At 40.3% G+C, this 15,977-nt stretch overlaps 2 long non-coding RNA genes across 3 annotated transcripts; one reads left to right on the top strand and one right to left on the bottom strand.

The window, feature by feature from the left end:
- Positions 1 to 3,039: 3,039 nt before the first annotated feature.
- LOC142790031 (uncharacterized) lies at positions 3,040 to 13,665 on the top strand. The gene is made up of 2 exons (XR_012889363.1): positions 3,040 to 3,286; positions 7,450 to 13,665. It is a non-coding gene; the product is annotated as an uncharacterized LOC142790031 (long non-coding RNA).
- LOC119169662 (uncharacterized) lies at positions 10,975 to 15,400 on the bottom strand. Of its 2 annotated transcripts, XR_012889362.1 has the most exons (3): positions 15,335 to 15,400; positions 12,733 to 12,873; positions 10,975 to 11,992 (listed from the first exon to the last, which is right to left on the bottom strand). It is a non-coding gene; the product is annotated as an uncharacterized LOC119169662 (long non-coding RNA). The 2 variants fall into 2 exon arrangements; XR_005109639.2 differs by lacking the exon at positions 15,335 to 15,400 and having other exon boundaries at positions 12,733 to 13,688.
- Positions 15,401 to 15,977: the final 577 nt, after the last annotated feature.

Here is a 15,977-nt window from a genome sequence, read left to right as displayed (position 1 = left end):
TGGTTTTATAAGGATTGTTTCGCATTTAGAAACACAGCTTTGTGAGCTACTATTAGTCATCTTTAAAATCATTTAAATGATACATATATGTACTGTTCGGGAGGCCGCCATGAATATATTTGTATTTATGCAAAAAGTGGCATAAAAGAATCGCGTGTTACATGCATTACCTGCATATATGTGTTGTCTCAGTGCATGCTGCTAAAGACTGACTCCCTATTGTACGCCATTGAACAAGTGCTGTATGTATGCTGTGTGCGCTTTGATATATATATATATATATATATATATATATATATATATATATATATATATATATATATATATATATATATATATATATATATAGGAATTAGGAATGCAGTAACTGATGGTAAAAGAAGAGAAGGAAGAAGTAATTAGGGAATCCTAAAGCTTCGCCTTTTCGCCTTTAGGAGTTGAACGTGATACCGACATCCTGTTCCTAGTGCGTACTTCAAACGCTTAGTGCATGAAACCTTTTCGAATTTGCTATGCACCCACTACGTGGCCTTAAGAAAACAGGCGCAGTAGCGTATGTGCCTTTTGTAGTGGGGTACAAGCTTTCAACCACAGAGCCGCTATGATAATCACTTATTCTGACCCCCATTGGCAATGGACTCTTCTACCATGCATTCATGCATTATCACTGAATTTTTTCATGTTGCATTGTGAAGCATGTGTACAGGACACGCATGTATGTGAAGCATGAGAGCTACTTTCACTGCATTTCTAAACAGATCAAGTTGTTTTCACTTTTTTCACAAGCAGAGGCGTGGTAGTGTGGTAGAACATCCGCCTACCATGCACACGACCAGGGTTCGATAGCCACTTGGACCCAAACAACCCTGGTTCGGTCCCCACTCTGCTCCTGGAGTTTTTATAATTAATTTATTTTATTTGCATCCTTCTCTATTTTTCCGTCACTCATAAGATAATCAGTTTTCATTCACAACCTATGGCGCATACGACAGAATTTCTGAGAAACGAGGTCTTTAACGCTATCTTCTCAATAAACACATGACCTATAAGCCAGGCCAGGCCCCCCAGTCATCATAGCGTCATATAAGTCGACAGGATGACATCCTAGCTGCACACATTGACAAGAATCATGACGGAACCATCGACTGACTTTCCTATCCCCAAACACACTGGAGCAGCAGATGATGGAGCCGTACAAGACTGAATCGACATGTTTGAGCTCCATGCTACCGCTGCACCTTACTCGGAATGAGAGATGATCACCAACTTCACTGACTACATCTTCAGTGAGGATTTCAAGTTCTACTTCACGCACATATTTGACAAAGACGAATCATGGTTAAAGATAAAGAGATGATTGCTCATTTTAACGACCACAACACGTACTTCCTTATTGCCAACAATCTGGACACAATCCAACTCAGACAGTTTAAGCTCTTTTCTTAAAAGACACAGCTTTCTATGAGGTTTCTCTTCATCACGGAAGTCGGCATTTTCAATGTCGTAGCTCCAACATTGACAGGAGATGTTGCTCACTCTAGTGATGCTCTTCCCGCTTTGTCTCGCATTTATTGTCTTGCTTGAAGACTCACCATGCAGCAGCTCTTCAAGTGCTGCTAACTCTCACCATTCATTTCATAAGGAAGCCTTGTTCAGAGTAGACGAGAGAAAATACCGAACTATGTCATGACGACTCAAACAGTTAAAGTCAGTCTTTACGCATTGGAACAGCTTACTCCCAGTCTTGCAATCTTGGCCCACCTCCCGGTTTTCCATTGTTTGGCTCTTCCGTCGCTCACAACGCCCACCTCACAACTCATACGCCCACTATGGTCGACATACAGCTGCCGAAATTGGAAGATACTCAGCCAAGCACTGAACCTACTGTCCAGACTCAAGTGCCAGAACAGCTCACATCGTTAGTTGCACAAAACTACAACTATTCCCTACTGAAATCTGACCAAACCATGCCTGTTGCGGCGTCACCGTTTAGTGTGCAGACACCTGAAAATACAAACACAGCAGGTTCGGAAGCACCACCCATTACAGGGTGTCGGGTGCCAGAAGCCTCCGTAATGAATGGTGTCGCAGGCGCCACAGATATTCCTGCAGTAAAGCCTGTCCTACTAACTTCACTGCCCAAAAAGCATTGCAACGGCTACCAACTGAGCACTACGTTCATTTTCCAAAATAATATTGTCCTCTTCCAGTAGGGCAGCCACCTCAGAATTTTTCGCAACACCGGCAAGGTCAGACAAAGCAAATTGACCAGGTTACGCGACATGTTATTCTATAAAGGCATTTGCAGTCATCGAAAGACCGCTCGCAGCTAGAAGAAAGACATTTGCAAGCAAGTCAAGTGAAGCAACGGCATATTCAAGATGCCTTGCTCGTGACAAGGAAGGCATCAAAACCAGGACATTTTCGCAAGGGACGTAGAGTAAGTCTTCAGAGGTCAAAACAGAGCCTACGATTAATGCAATTGGAACAGGAGACAAAATGACACAAACGCATAAAACCACACCCCGTTTTTCGGAAAGACACAGGCATCGCTCCGTCAGCCAACGAATATGCGAATCGGTAGTGCCCGATGCATACCATCCACGACAAAGAACACGACGTCTGCGAAGCTCCAGCTATGAGTGTACCAAAGCGTTCTACCTTAGTTCATTGCTCGCAAGAACTGCTGTGTCACCACTAATTTCTGCATTCAAGCTGCGCTTCTGTTGGCCAGGACACAACAGCCAGCCTAGCCCCAACACCACCTAGATTTTTTAAGGCCCCTCCACGAATTCTCCTTTGACGCGTGACGTCACCACACTACGACGGCGGGAGCAACCGGTGCGGTAGCGCCATCTGACGGCAGCGGCTGCCGTTCCTGCTCGAGCGGGGCCGCGTTTGCTGCCACCGGGTGGCACGAACCTTTTTGAGGCAAAACGGTTCGGTTCACCCAATAGCCGCTTAAAACCGGCTTGACTTGGCTGAAAACGTATGAATAGACGGCGACAAATTTGCCGTGTTGGACATTTTTTGGGGGACGTTTAGGTGGTGGGAACGAAAGGTCTAAGGTTCCTCACTAGCTTGTGAGGATCTTTACCGTGCGGTGGTTATTTATCCGTGGTCTTTGCTTGGCCGGGAGCCTCATGCATTCGCGAGGACCGCCTCTGCGCATGAATACGTGGTCTCGTTCTGTAATACTGTCTATAAGCAATGTGGTAACGACTTGCCCGATCATGAACACCGTGTGTTATGCTATTTGTGGATGTATGCCGTACGTGTATGTCTGGTAAGTGCGTGTGTAGCGTAAGGATCGATGTGTCGCTTCGGTGAAGTGTATGCTTGCGCCAAAACTTTCATTGAAGCTTCTTCTTGCGTAACTGCGTGAGACAGATACGAAATGCACAAGTTGGAAGCGATGGACTATTACCAGGCGTTCACACGACGTTATTTTCCAAGTGGCTTAAATATGTTGTCGCCGAATACGATAATCGGTTTTCTAAGCTATGTCTTTTCTTGTGGGTGTATACAAAGAAAAAAAAAGAAATAAAGTTGAAGATATGCTGGGAGCACTATAAATATTCGCTCAAAATTGCCACCTTGAGCCTCTTCTTAAAATTAAACAGTGCCGCAAGGCAGTCGTGTCTTGCGGTGAAGTGCACGCTGTGTATTGCGGTAAAGCATACATATTGCGCGCGCTCGTGTGTAAATTGGAAATGTAGCACCGACATTGGGCCTCGTGTGTGCACCTAAATTGTACACGCGCTATCCTCTTCCTCATCAGTGACGATGCGGCAGTCAGTATCGTCATCATCTTCAGCTTGTGTAACAAGCACAGAACAATTTACCTAGTAAAATATATTTTGTGGCAGGCAATTCGCAAGGCATTCAGATGTTAGTTCATTGCAGGATTAATTCAAGATTGTTAAATGGCACCTTCAAATAAACGAAACATGCATATGAGAGGCTTCAGTCGTACTTCAAAATTTGTGCCATGCCTCAAATTGAAAATGATTATAAATGAAATATATGCTAAGGCTGGGTGTAGATTACCATTCACAATTCAATTACCATTCATATTTTAGAAACTTAGAAAATTTGTAGCTCATGTTTTCCTATCGAGTAAGCACAAAAATAACTGTTGAAGAATGGTCTACAATTACTCACACAGTTTGCCAGAAATAGATCTTTGAAACGTATGTCGTGCCAGAACTAAGTGCAAGGTGGTTAGAGGAAACTGGTTATGACCCGACATAATAGCGCATGTTCAAACGTTTTACATGGGCTGCTTGTTGGCAAAATGGGGTGGGAATTAGGTAAGTGCCTGCAGGGATCTGCACCAAGAGACGAAACCTGCTACATCTTTTTTATAAATTTCATTATTTGTGTCAAGCATGCGTGCACTCTTCGTTGTTGTGTTCTCTCAGGGAGCAAGTATATGGCATACGCTTGAAATCCATACGTTACCCCTGCGATTTGAAGATGTTATCACAGTGGACATGAACGTGCAATGTAGTTGAAAATGTTGCTGGGCACCAACTTTCTTAACAATCTGAACCTGCTTATACTACAAAAGTTACCACGTGACTTCAGCCAAATAGTTTCTAACTGTTGTAGTTACTGTCAGATAAAAGTAATAATGAGCTAGTTGTGCTTGGACAACAGTCTTGCTTTACTGTATTAAAATACAGTAATTTAGTACCTGCATATAGAACTGACCACTTATTTTTTTTTATTTGTGGTCCTATTTGTTACAGTTTACTTTCAAAATATTTCATACAAGGTGGTTAAGTTTTAAGTCCATACAGTGGGCAAATTTTATGAGCAATACCGCATGCTGTACAATCACTTTTACTTCTCCTAGAAAGCATGGTGTTCCACTATTCCGGTATGTCTCGGCTGGGCTTCTCGACGACTGTACATGTCAAACAGTTTGCCAAGTGTAACTACTTACTCCCCCATAACTCTAAATTTTGTCGAGCCATAATAAATAATTGGCAGTAAGAACCAGTTACAAAACCCTTTTTTTATGAAGTGCTCTTTAATCAGGGACCTAACAATTCTGTACATAAACGATGACAGCAACCACTTCTCTGCAGATTGAACGATTAGGTTGTACTCATAAAAGCATTAATATAATTAGACTCTTTTTTTTTTGGAAAGTAAATACAATGCATAAATAGTCTAACCAGTCCGTGATTCAATATTGTAGCTAAACTATCGTTGAAAGCCAGAGTCATTTACAAATGCCATGTGAATTCCCGGAAAGCGCTATGTAGCTTTATATAAATTGGGGATGTCTGCAAAAAAGCAAAAAGCCTACGTTAATGTTGAGCAGAAGTCCAAGTGAACATGCATGCATATGTTCATGAACTAGTTCCCTGTAAGATGTGGTGCAACAGCTCTAGCTTAAAAGCTTCAGGCAGCTTTTATGCTGCTCCAAAAAGATTTTAGTTGCACCACAAGCTCCGGATATGCCTTTCATGATTCACGTCACTGTGCCTGTTCAGTGTTTAAAAAACAGGTTTGAAGGGGATGCTAAAAATTTTTTTTGAAGGGGTGAGTAGCAGAGAGCATTAATTTATTAAAGTCTTCAATTTTATTATGTTACCTCTGAGGCTTGCAGGTATGTTAAATGAGCATGGTCATATGAGTAACACCTCATAGGTCAATAATTTTTGGGTTGACAGCAAGGTATGAAGAGACAGGATTATGAAAATTGCAGAAGTAGAAGTAATGAAGTTGTCGAGAAGACTTTGTTAACAGTACATTTACAGGCTTCACGCACAATTTGCTTTTCAGCAGGGTGAATTTACTTTTGCTGATGCTTCCGATTGCGTCATTGCACTTCGTAAGCACTGGTTTTATGCACTGCACGTGACGATCTTGTTTTTTCAAGGTTCATGTACTGATTAAAAAGTATAGGATCAAGAAACTTACATGCTGTCTTAAGGCATAATCATGCTCACCATAGAGGTAATTGGTGACATTTCAGTGAGTTGTATGTGGGAGGTCTGTGTACATACCATCATAGTAATCTTGCAATGCTGTAGCTTTATTTGTGTAACGAGTGAAGCTTCTTTTCCTGTTAAAAATTTCTGCCAAGCAAACAAGTTCCAACAGTAGGATTTGCCCTTGGGTAAAGCAGGTGGTAAGAGTGAGCTTATTCAGAAGCCCTTCAAGAGTACCCACTAAAGGAATTAGTACCTATAGGGCAAAAATTCCAGTGCACCAAGAAGGGCAAGGGAGGACGGTGCAGGTTAACATTTCAGGAGGGCATCTTCTGAACATCATCCTTCTCTAGCCACAAGCTTGTATGGCCAATGTTTAGCAGACTCCTACTAACATAAACTAGGTATAAATGTTGCTTCTCTATTGCAAGATGACACACCATATACCTTTTGAGAGTCTCCTCACCACAAGCTCTTACATTAGCCTAAAAATATTTTTTTTTCTACGGTGCCCTTTTTTTGTCCTAAACAGTTGTCTGAAGCAACAATATGCACATTGTGACAGTCTAGCTGGTGACCACAGAGATGGCTCCCGCCATCAGGATGTATACTCCACTCAAAATGTAAGACACTGCAAAATCATAGTCCGGTGTGCGTGTATACGACCTTGAACATGCAAGCAGTGACCACTTCTCTTGTGTTCTCTGCATTGGCGCATGCTTGTTGCACACCTGTTCAAGATTGTGACAGTGAAATTAGTTCTGGCAATGCTGTCTCAGAGGTAAGACTGTGTATGCCCTTAGGAACACCATGGTGGAGCGAGCAGAGATTCATATCAAATGTAGTAATAAACTGGCAACACCATGGTTATACAAGCACACTTGCATTAATTTATTACATTTTTATTGAGGCAGACATCACACAGCTAAGCCTAGTTGTGATCTCTTTTCATTATTGTCTACATAGTTTTCCCGTTGGTCACAGCACAGGAAGAAAAATTTCTCTGTGGGAGCACCATATTTTAAGCTTGCATGACTCCAATGAAGCACTGTGCGAACAAATATATTGAAAATGTCAATACTTCGGGTCCTATAAATGGTGAACTGGTTGTCACATTCAGCCGGTGATCCTGCAGGAGCTTTAGCATATACTCTAAGGTCATTTTGCATTAACAATGCCACATACAATAGCTTAACAATGGTTTTTAATGGGCAAGATGATGCATAGCTTCAGGGAGCTAATTAAGCTAAGGGGGAAAATTATAGACGCCTAAGCACCACTGGAAAAATGAAAAAGCACAGAAAAAGAGCATCGGTCGCAGCTGAACTACAGAAAATATTTACACTGCACCACACATTTGCATCGTCTAGAATTTTCCCTAATAATGTTATACCAACCTGCCTAGCAGCAAGTACTTCTAAGGTAATAAAGTGCAGAATGACACTTGCATAAGACAGGGAACAGGACGCGAGTTAACTGCCATCTATCTTTGTTTGTGCAGGGTGTCTACCAACCTGGGAAAGTCGGGGAATTGGGGCCTTGCTGGAAAACTGTAGGAGCTTTGGTAAAACCTGGCTAATTCATGGAAACTGGCGGCAGTCTGTGCCACCATCACAAAAATAAGCATTACCCTTGATCAATACTCAAAAAGTCACTCCTTCGACTGCAACTACAGTGAACAGCTAGAAGAGGCCTAAAAAAAGGCAATGCATAACTGTTTCTTCTTAGTGTACAAACAAAAGGATACACCGACCAAAATAACACAAAGTTTACTGATGTTTGGGCACCTGATAATGTTCTGAATGACAGCCATAAGAAAGGTACATCGTATTTAAGTATGACTAGGTGCGTGATGTAAGCACCAAAAGTATATGGTGAGCGTTCCATAATTCTTATTGAGTATATGTGCAGCTGTGTGAATGTGCAGGGATTCCAGCTGCTGGCATGATGCAAGCTTGTTTTCTTCGACCAAAACACGGTTGCTTGACCAGTCGATTTGAAAGCCTGTATATTCCGCATGTTCAGCGAGGGCATCCAAGGCTACCCATGATTTGGTGACTTCATTTTGAACTGTTGTGTTGTTTAACTCTTTCATTGAAATCACAAATCTCATAGACTGACATGTTGTCACACTCGTGGCAGACTACAGTGTAAAGAAGACTACAGAAAGTTCGCTCGGCAGCTTATTCTTCCCATTGACTAAGGCATTCCTTAGCTTCCATGTTGGTACATGCACTATTTTGATGTATGTTCCTTCTACATATCACATATCATATCTGACTTTCCAAGCACAGCATTTCTCACATCGGTAAATTTGTGCATATTTGTCGTGGCCACAAATTCGGCTTGGCTTGAAGGCCTTTTAGTTTGGTGCTTATGTTAGAACTGCCATCACAAGAGGTTTGCTGGGCTATGTTTTGCCTTGTATAATATTATTGCTATTATTATTATTATTGGCGATGCAGCTGCAAACATCCTCCGCTATGCACTTATTGCAGATATTTCAAGAGTAGCACACTCTCTTCTCATTTCATTTCCTTGAGATGGTGTTATTAAATCCATGAGTATTTTTTATCACTATGTTCATAGAAGAGTACGTAAATGAAGGTAGCATGAAGGTAACCAAAACACGCAACTTAGCTTCACAAAAAAAGCCTACTGGCTTTTTCAGCTTGCCTTTGTTGTACATAGCCTGGTCGCTCCTCACAGCGGTGTTCATGCTGTCTGAGACGCATCTGGAAGCTAAGTTGCATGTTTTGGTTGCTGACAAGAAGGCTTCTTTTCAACTCTAGATGGCTCTATGTATAATGATAAGGTAGCCACTGGTTTGGAAAAAAGCTGAATAAATCATTTTCTGAGCAACTGCAGCCAATCAATTTATGTGGATGGACATGCATCTTCACTTTCACAGGCAAAGCCTGGTGTTCCCCAGGGATCAATCATGGGACCAGTTTTGTTTCTCATTTACATCAACGACATTGGACATGGTTTGTCATCTACTGTCAAATTATTTACATACAACTACATCATTTATAGAAAAATTGACAGTACCCAAGCTAACGAGTCATTATTGTTGGACCCTAATAAACTCGCATTTTGTGTCACCATGGCAAATTAACACTTCCAAAACGAAGGCCATGACGTTTACAAGAGCACATAAAACAGAACTGCGTCAATATGAAATTCAAGCTCTCCCCATTTAAAAAGTATCCCTATTTAAATATCTTCGAATTCATTTATCTTCTGACCTGCCTTAGAATAAGCGCATCGATATCATAACCAGTGAGGTGTCAAAAGCACTTGGATTTATTAAAAGAAACCTTTACTTGGTGAACTATACCTCTAAAATGCCAGCGTACACTACACTTGTCCGTTGAAAGATAGAATATGCATCCATCATCTGGAACCCACATCAATCATATCTCATCGATTAACTAGAATCAATACAAAATGAAGCAGCAGGATTTATCACCAAGTAGTATTCTCGCAACTGCAGCACTACAGATATTACACACTCACTTTCATTACCCCTTCTTGAAACACGCAGACTGTCGTTGCTGTTGTTGCATTTTCATAGATTTCATCGTAGTAAATCTGCCTTCGTAAAGCTTGCACAAACACACCTCATAATATTTTGAAACATATTGACAACCAATTCAAAATACAGCCTTTTTTGGTACGCACAATTATGTATCAACACTCACATTACTTCGAAGCACACATCACTGGAACACACTGCCGGGCGACATCGCTTGATTCATTGATCATGCCGCCTTTGTAAACCAATTCAATATTTTCTTGGACATATGACTTACCTATCTGTGTGAGTTTGTAAGTGCATGTTTGTGCTTATTTTTACTCTTCTTTCATTGTAAATATATTTCCTCCTTAAAGATGATAGTCTTGCTTGGGATACTCCAATGCAAAAAATTTTGGTCTGTCTGTCAGCAAAAAAGGCTCAAGTACGACCACATCCACAGCATCCACCAGTATTGCTCAAGTTTCTGCGTTCATACTTGTACGATTGTCAATAAAAAGCAAATATTGAGCATATTTGAGGCACAATATCAACATGTCAATATTGTGCACTGTGTTTATTTATACTAGAAAAGGTATAAATAAGTAATTCTAAGCACTGCAGCTGACAATGCGACGCTTCGCATGGAAAGGCGAGTCTCCTATGCTTTTCTAAGACGATACTGTGCTGCTACCTGTCTTGAAATCTACAAAGTATGGCCTCCAAGATTGCACGCATGCTGCGTGCTGCGTGCTCGCTATAACAAAGGCCATCCTTTCGTTTTCTGAAATTACCGCCAGATGGCATTCATGTCTCACGCAACACCTTCAGGATCCCATTCACCAGTTTTCTCGTGCAAAACATCAAATAAATATTTCTGTCTATTCACTCTTTTCAGGCGAAATACAATAGTCTTTAGACGACATTTTTGGTGAAATATGCAGATAGGGGGCAATTTTTTTCATGGCAATTTTCTGTATATATATTTTTTTGTACTATAGCTGTGTCTCTCTTATTGAGTTTTCATTCCTGCCACAATTTTTTTTTCCCTTTTGCATTTTTGTCTATGGAACCGTATTTTACATTGTTTACCACTTTAATTTTATAATGGGCAATGTTCTGATTTGCAAATTTATTGTATAACTAAAACCCCCTGCGTAATGCCTGAATGAGCCTATAGGGTATATATTAATAAAAAAAAGTGTTGATGCACAAAGCGGGTGACTGAACGAATAAGTTTATGCCCTGTTACTAACGCTTAATCAGGAACATGTAGCGGCAAGTGTGAAAAAAGCAAAAAGGCAAAAACTATTAGTTTTTATTTCAGTGAAGATTCATGTTGCCACTAAGAGCTGTTGTTTCAGAAAAAGACACTTGGTAAATAAATGTTTCAGAGTATATTCAAAGAAATTCGGAGCGTTTGAAGACTTGTGATCCGCTAAGAATTTCTAACTCAGAGTCTCTATCATCTTATCACTAAGTGAACAACCTTCTTTGTGCCGTAATGCATTCGGTATAGACGTAAAAGATTTATTTTATTGTTTGCCCCAATGTGAAGATTTGAAGTGTATAAAGCAGTGCATGAGAGAAGATAATGATGAGTTGTTGTTTCAGTGCCAGTGTGGCATCTCTATTGCATCGTTTTTAGAGCTCATGCTGGCCACCTAAATTCTGCCGTTGTGTTTTGGAAGGGAAATAATTTTGTCCAAAAATCTGGTATCTGCATTGAATTATGAATATACCTGTAATTAGTTATATTTTTCTTGGGTATGTAGACGGGCAGCTGCAAAAGCATTTGAATTTGTTATCATCACACGCTGTTTGATATGTCCATGACTTCTTATTTATACTGGACATTAACAATTGCTCTTTACTGGTTGCTAATATGAAGAAAGATGTTAAGGAAAACGAAATGTCAGCGTTTCACTTTGGAGTTTCAAAAAATTGATGAGCTACAGTTTCTCGATTTAAGACAGGCTTTCGTAAAAGATCACATATATAGCAATACCAACCTAGATTCATAAAGCCAATTCTGGCCACTCAAAACCACTCAAAACCATACCATACCACTCAAAACCATACAGGAAGCCATTGTGTCAACTTTGCTGGGTGCCGCTCTTCAGAAGTTACGCGAGCACCTTATGGCGCATGCATTTGATGCACAAGTTGCTCGCCTTGCAAATTCTGGCTTTCCGAGTGACGTGATTTGCTCCTTGTCGGAAAAACTTATTTCAAAGATCGAGAAGTTTTATCATTGTGATTCTAGTGCACTAGAAATTAGCAAGAAAAAGAGGCAGGCAGTTATCCCATACATACACAGGATAGCACATGGTTTGAAAAATGTTGGTGCTCGTTATTGCATGAACATGTCATTCTCATTATGTAATAAAGTGCATAATGTGTGTACTTTGGTGGATAGAGCATTGTGTCAGCAGCCAGGGAAAGGGAACAAATGTGTCTCCAGTCATGTCCACAGATATGCTCCTTGCACTACTGGCGTGGTTTATGGGATTCCACTGTCTTGCAGCTGTGAATATTTAGGTGAAATGGGGCATTACATAAACGTGTGCTTAAGAGAGCATGGGCTAATGCCATCAGATGCTAAAATCACGTCGAATTTGGCAGCTCGTTGTAGGCCATGTGGATGTGTGCTCAGGGCTGGGCAGAGATGCCCGAAAAAGTATTCTGGAATGCAGATATCGAAATGTGTGGTTTGGAAGCATAAAATACAGATACTGATATAAATTTGTAACTCATGTGACAGGATATTTCAGAGATACGTTTGCAAAAAGACAAAAAAGTATTCCAGAATACATAAACTAAAATACTTTTGTCTATACCGGGGATAGTTATACTCCATACAAACATTTGTTATGTGCAGCATAATATTTAAAATGTGCAGCACATTGAAACTTGCAAATGAAATTCATTTATTATATTTTCACCATTCTCCGTGTGTCATTAAGGCATTACAAAGGATGCTTACACTGCACATAATTGTTAATAACCACATATTTACAGATATAACTTGCAATAAAAAACTATGCCATATGAGAGCATCAGTCACACGCATTGTACACTGAAATCCGGAACTCGACAGCAACACTATTAGTTATGCTAGAAGGAGCATAGTTCAAACGAAGTGCTGGAACCATAAACAAACGAACTTCCAGTTGAAGGTTTAGTGTTTTCTAGAATCATCTTAGAAAAGGCAGAAAGAATTAAGAACGGACAAAACAAGGAATGCGAAAGGAAACTCAAAAAGACCTCTTTCGAATCGCTGTTTGGCCATGCTGGCGTTTTTCAGAAATGCTCTGCAGAAAGAAGTATCGTAGATGGCACACGGCACCAAATTCTCTTTGGGTGGTTTGTGGCTTCCGCAATAAGCTCCAGTTTTTCAAATGGGCACTGCAAAAGAAAAGTAAAAAAAAAACGAGAAAAACAAACACTACTCGCTCAATTGGCATGAGGAAATACATTTAAAAAATGGCGCCCATTGTGCAGTATACAATACTCCTCACAATGAAAATATCTGTGCTGGAATTCAATATAGCAGTATAACATTGTTGTCATGCTGAAGCAGGCCATCATTCAAACACATCATGGGATGCGGGTAGCAAAGCAACTAGCTCGCTTTCAAGAAGGTAGGAGTCAGTTTCGCCCTCAGCAGAAATGTAGAAATGGTGGGTGCATATCTTGCCGTGGACTGCCAAGGTCACAGCAGAAATTTTTTTCCCCATTGTGAACACGTCTGAGCTCATTTACGAAAAAAAAAAGTAACAAGATACTCGTGTCCTGGATAGTATCGCGATACATGCGATACACCGTAAATGTATTTCACTACTAAGATACAAATACATTTTTTAAAAGTGCCTCGATACAGCAATACAGACACTCAAAAGTCTCTCTTAAATACTATTGCGATACTACCCAGCCCCGTGTGTGCCCCACTTGTAGAATATCAAATATTGACATGTTGATTAGCGCATGTGTGAAGTAGCCGAAGCATTTTCATTAGGTCTAACAACAAGTGCATAAGTATTTCATGTAACACTCGTCTAGATGAAAAACATAAGGTCTTAGAGAAGACATGAATCATTCTGTGTCGTAACACATGTGTACATGTGCATAGTTTTGATGAGTCAATATTTTCTATATATGTGCTTTCCTTTTCCAAATAAATTTCAGTTGTGAAATCAGCGCTGTGACCCTCTCTGACTGCTTCTAACCCATTCGTTTGTAAAATATTCTACGGTGAACACTCACCAGTTTGCCTAACTCACGATTCTGCATCTTTTATTTACCTATGGAATCGGGGAAGCAGTTGTGGTCTGACAGATTCCTTTTTTCCACCCCATATTCAAACATCAGTGCTTCAAACGCTACCGCAGCTTTTATTGCAGGTGTCTCAGTACTTTCATTGTGCTCCACGTGTCAGAACCCAGAGAAATAAAACACCAACAAGCATGTGTGCATTGTGTAAAAAAAAAAGAGAGTGAAAGAAAGGATAAAGTAAATTTTGCTGTACAGTTTCGTTGTTGCGACATTGTTGTTAGTTGTTGTCAAGACAAGGTCGCATTAAATACGTAAGTACTCCTTTTTGCTGAAAAGTATATTTTAGACATGTACAAATGGGACGGGGATGCAAATCATTAGTAAATACAGCAGTCTAGGTCAAGGTAATCTAATCCAATCCTAAATGGCCTGCAGGCTATAGCCATTATAATGAACTAGAATGTGCTCCAGTAAGCCAACTGGCAGGGCTGTTGCATCCTTGTTTTTTACGAATGCCACGAGATAGCGCCACCTTTACGTTTCCTAGCAGCATTGGCTGCACTGTTGGACTATCGCAGGCTCGTTCAAACTTGCAGCTGCAGTTGATTTTATTTGTGTGGTTGTGTTCTGGTTGTTCCGAAAACCAAACAGCCAACTTTCTCAGTGCCTGGGTGACAAGTTTTGTTTTCACCAGATACACACATTTTTTCATATTTACCACATACACTCACAACATTATGAGTGTGTGTGTAAAATGTGTTCATTTGTTTTATATGAGTGCCTCTTATTTTATTTTTCTACTGCTAAAGTGTTCTTTCCACCGCACATTTTCCAAGAAGACAATATGGTCATGGAGTTTGCTTTTAATCTATGTGAAAAACCTGGAAAAATCACTAAATTTGAAAAAATTTAAATTGATAAACACCCTGTTGTCGCTTTGCTGGCAAGTATGTTAGGAAACAGACACATGTGCAGTATGGAAGTGTGCAATGTCACAGTCATGTATTGTCAAGAAACGTCACATACCTGCGCTTGAAATACTTTTCTGACCTTCCAAGTTTCAACAGATGTGTCAATGACACATCACTTCTTTCCTAGGATGAAATGCTTTCAAGAGTCCTATCAGGACTCCTGCCTGTGATCTTTTTCAGGTATTTAATATGAACTGACATGCCCTAATGCATGCATACTTACACAACAATCTGTCAAATTTTCCATACCCTCTTAACAGCTTGTAAATTCACTCCTAACAGCACCCCCTCCACTCTTCCAGTATAGGCCAAAATGGTGATTATTTACAATACCATGCTTGTCGAACATTACTATCTATGAATCTTACAATTGTTTGGTGGAAAAAATTAGGGGACCCTCAAGGTTTGAGTAGAACACAACAGTGATATCCTATCCCTAGTGCATACTCCAACCACCTAGTGCATACTTTTTGCAGGGTAACATTACTTGAAAAGTTTATACTGCAGATTATTACTATGTAATCAATGTTTAAAGTGGCTTGTGCTAGTAAGGGTTTCGCATATAGTTGCAGTCTGGGTAATGGATTTCTAAATGGTGGCTAAGCGAGCTTGTTGATACGTACACATAGTTACTTTGAAGAGCGCAGAGATGGGACACAGGATAGACCACACAATACAGGTACTGTGTAGTATGCTTTAAGCCACGAGCAGCTATGTGCATGAAATGTTTTTAAACTTGATATGCACCCAGTACGTGGTCCTAAGAGAATACTCCAGTAGCATTTGTGCCTTTTGTTTTTTGTGGCTGCTTTAAACAACGAAGTCATTATGATAATCACATGTTCTGATGGCCAGTGGCAATGTACATTTGTACCATGAAATACTGCGATATTACATATTGTATTGTGAAGCATGTATACTAGACGCGTGTATTTGTAAAGCATGAAAATTATTTTTGAGCAGGCACGTGGCTTTGTGGTAGAATGCCTGCTTGCCACACAAGCAACTTGGCTTCTGTTCTCACTCAGACCTAGAAGGTTTTATTTGTTATTCTTTTTATTTCCATGTTTTTATATAATAGACCAGATGTAAATTGAACATGGAGAATTTCGTGCACCAAAAAAATGCCAACACTGCAGCTGTACAGGTGGAATCACACTTGTCCAAAGCAGCGGAGCGCATGGCTCTTGTTAGTGACGGCTTCTACGTCACCTTAGCTACATGCTTCTGTTCACGCTTAAAATATCGCACAAAGGCCTAGCACGC

The sequence above is a fragment of the Rhipicephalus microplus genome, unplaced genomic scaffold (assembly GCF_043290135.1).
Source record: "Rhipicephalus microplus isolate Deutch F79 unplaced genomic scaffold, USDA_Rmic scaffold_65, whole genome shotgun sequence".
NCBI lineage: Eukaryota > Metazoa > Arthropoda > Arachnida > Ixodida > Ixodidae > Rhipicephalus > Rhipicephalus microplus.
This window is presented reverse-complemented; position numbering and strand designations above follow the sequence as displayed.